Source organism: Mandrillus leucophaeus, unplaced genomic scaffold (genome assembly GCF_000951045.1).
Source record: "Mandrillus leucophaeus isolate KB7577 unplaced genomic scaffold, Mleu.le_1.0 Scaffold11, whole genome shotgun sequence".
Taxonomy (NCBI): Eukaryota; Metazoa; Chordata; class Mammalia; order Primates; family Cercopithecidae; genus Mandrillus; species Mandrillus leucophaeus.
Window position 1 is genome coordinate 3374763 of NW_012099209.1, and position 3554 is coordinate 3378316.

General features: G+C 54.3%; 1 protein-coding gene across 1 annotated transcript in view; it reads right to left on the reverse strand.

The window, feature by feature from the left end:
• Nucleotides 1-2000: 2000 nt before the first annotated feature.
• The window catches only part of SUGP2 (SURP and G patch domain containing 2), a 39738-nt gene continuing 38184 nt past the window's right edge, over nt 2001-3554 (reverse strand). The window contains exon 9 of the mRNA XM_011990662.1: nt 2001-3548. The gene's annotated coding sequence lies outside the window, so the exon portion shown is untranslated. The remainder of the gene's footprint in view (nt 3549-3554) is intronic.

A 3554-nucleotide genomic window follows, 5' to 3' on the forward strand; every position in this document is an offset into this window, starting at 1 on the left:
AGATTTTTTTTTTTTTTTTTGAGACTGGGTGTCACTCTTGTTGCCCAGGCTGGAGTGCAGTGGCGTGATCTCGGCTGAACAAAACCTCCGCCTCTGGGGTTCAAGCGATTCTCCTGCCTCACCCTCCCGAGTAGCTGGGATTACAGGCATGTGCCACCACACCTGGCTAATTTTTGTATTTTTAGTATAGACGGGGTTTCTCCATGTTGGTCAGACTGGTCTTAAACTCCCAACCTCAGGTGATCTGCCCGCCTCGGCCTCCCAAAGTGCTGGGATTACAGGCGTGAGCCACCGTGCCCAGCCTCAGAAATTTTTTAAGTGAAAAAAAGCAGGGAGCAGAATAGAACTTGAAGTACAATTTGCATTTTAAAGGTTCTATCTAAAACACGATTGTGCCTATGATCGTCTACACATGGAATATCCTCCGAAGGCAACCCAACACCTGTTCTTTTCCCACGGGCCATGGAGACTGCTGAGACAACCCGTGGGGAGAGGACGGCAGTCTGCGAGTGGCACCCTTGGTGTGTCCTGTCATTTGACTCATGGGAGGAGAAAGCCTCTGTGCTCCATTCCGCATACATCTTTGTTTGGTTTTTCATCTTTTACAAGGAAAAAGTCCTCGCGTGCTGCTTGAACATGCATGCGTGCACGTCTGTACATGGGCATACACGCACTGCGAAGGCTTGGATTGAAGCCACTCCTTGTTTTTGCTACTGGGGCTTCTCCGCAGCGCCCTCTGCCTGTCTTGCTCCAGGGAAGCTCCAGGGAGGAGAAAGGCCATGAGAGGCATCTTGTGGTTCCAGCTAGTCCTAAATTATTAGGTTGGTGGGAAAGTAATTGTGAGTTTTGCCATTACTTTTGCACTAATCTAGTACAAGGCAGCAGGGGAGATTTTACCTTCCAAATGAGATCCTTCCCAGTCTGCAGAGGGGAAACTGAGGCCTGAGATCAAGTGACCTGCCTGGGGTCAATGCCAGGACAGGCATCCTGGGTTGGAGGCCACCCCTTTTCCTGTCTCCTAACACCCTAACCAGCCTCAGGGCAGTATTAAGAGGAGCTAGGGGAAGAGAGGTTCCGCTATGGAAGAGAAATTCCTGGCAGTTGCTCACCCCCTGCAGGTGAGCCCCACATTTTCCCTGCAGGCTCTGGCCTTTCTCGGGGAGTGCCACTGAAGCCAGTGGTTAGACATCGCTAAGATGAAGGCAGGGTGAGGGTGTTGGCTGGAAACAGCTTCCCCTGGGGCACAGCAGAAGTGAGGTTGGAGGTCTTGCCTCAGCTTCCTAAGGGCTTTGTCTCAAGGCTCCCACTAAGCTGCCCACAGGGACCTTCCTACATGAGCATCACCTGCCCTGGGCACAGCGCCTTCCCCCTCTGTGCAGTCTGGCTCCTCCCCTCCTCACCTTGGTCAGGCGGAGGCCCCTGCAGATCCCCTGGGTGCTGGCTTGGTCCCTGCTGTGCCCTCTGCATGCCCCTCCTCACCTGGAGGGCCAAGGGGCTGTTGGCAGAGGAACCATGGGCAGGCTGGTAGCACCCAGGGACAGCAGGGAGTATGAAGATGACAGAGAGGCAGCTCCTCAGTCAGAGGGAGGCCCAGGCAGGCCATGGTTTTACTCTGGTAGCTGGAACTGCTGTCCCATCCAGCCCTGGGATGATGGGGCAAAGCCCTGTGGCCACAGGTGAGTCGTAGGCAGCAAGGGTATGGCTCCCACTTCCCTGATACCCCTCAAAGGCAGCTTCTGTATTTGGCGGTACCAATCACCCTCCCTCCGGTGCTTGGTCACTTCCTGCTCTCTGGCATCTTCCAGGCTTTCCTGGTGACAGTGACACAAGGTCCCTCAGGTGGGGCGAGCCAGTCAGGAGGGGCCTGAGGGAGGAGCACCATGCCGGCGGAGGGCACGTACTGGGAGGCAGCCGTCATCTGGTTCTACACTGCACTCCCATCTGCGTGCGCTGGTGACTGATCTGATTTTAAAAACACAGCCATGGAGACCCTGGCACACTGCATTTCCTCTACATTTATTGCAACGGCTAAATGATTAACAACATTCACAACTTCTTAGATCTTAAAAAACAGAAACAAAAGAAAACTTCCATTTTGTAACATCACAAATGTCTTCTAGGCTTTAATCAAGGACCAAAAACACTACAATTCTCTAAGTGATTTCCAGTGATGGAAACAAGCCAGAGACAGTAAGCACCCAGAGTGGCGAGAGAGCACTTCCAGATGCCTGTTGTCCTCTCGGGGGTGACCCTGGAACTAGAACGACAGAAAAGACACTGTGACTTTGACACGGCTGTGCCACCACACGTCACGCGCGACATGAGGATCCTGCAGAGTGGCCTCTGCAGAGAGCAAGGGCAGCCTCGATTAAGAGGGAGGGGCTGGGGGCACGGAGGGCCAGTGGCATCTCCTCTATCCCGGCCGGCCGGCAGCTGGCAGCACGCACCATGCTCTGCTGGCTCCCGACACCTTCACTGCCCCAGCGCTGAATCCACAGGAGAGGCGTCCTCTGAGAGTGTAGGGACTTTCTAGGTTCAAGGAGGTGTGCCCTCTGACCCCTGCCAAGGACTCACAGAACCATCTCAGCTCAAACTTGGAGGAGCGGCAGGAGGTGGGGGGTGGTCAGTGGCCACACACCACAAATTCCTAAAGCATTTAACTTTTTAGTAAAATGAAGTGGAGAAAGTCAAGAATTAACATGCTAGGACAAAGCACATGGAATGGTCAGGGCGATGCTGGAGAGAGCGAGCTTGATCCACGCTGTAGGTGTGTGTGCCTCGCTCGGGCCAGCGGGCCGAGCCCCGCTCGGAGCTCCATCCATTCACCTGACCCACGGCCAACATGGAAGCTGTTGGAGGAGTCAGGAAAGGAGAAGGAGAAAGGAGAAGATGAACCCCCCGCACCTGTGGTTCCCCAAAACCAGCTCTACTCCAGGCCCCCACAGGCTGGTTCGTTCGAGGGTTGGGTAATAAACCCGAGCCCCATCCTCCATGCTGGCACCTCTACTGCCATAAAGATCTGCCAGTTGCCAAAGCTACAGAAGCCACTGGAAGCAAGCAGAGCCCCTGGGGGTGGTGGCACTGCAAGGTGACAGGGACCAGGCAGACAAGGAGCTCGGACCACAGCCTAGGAAGTCTGTGGCTTAAAGAAAGCCAGGATTTCTTTTCTTTTTTTTTTTTGAGACAGAGTCTTGCTCTGCTGCCAGGCTGGAGTGAAGTGGCACAATCTCGGCTCACTGCAACCTCTGCCTCCCGGGTTCAAGTGATTCTCTTGCCTCAGCCTCCTGAGTAGGTGGGACTACAGGCACCTGCCACCACACCCAGCTAATTTTTTGCATTTTCAGTAGAGACGGGGTTTCACCATGTTGGCCAGGATGGTCTCGAGATCTCTTGACCTCGTGATCCACCTGCCTAGGCCTCCCAAAGTGCTGAAATTACAGGCGTGAGCCACCGCGCCCAGCCTTTTTTTTTTTTTTTTGAGATGGAGTCTTGCTCTGTTGCCCAGACTGGAGTGCAGTGGCATGATCTCAGCTCACTGCAACCCCCACCTCCCA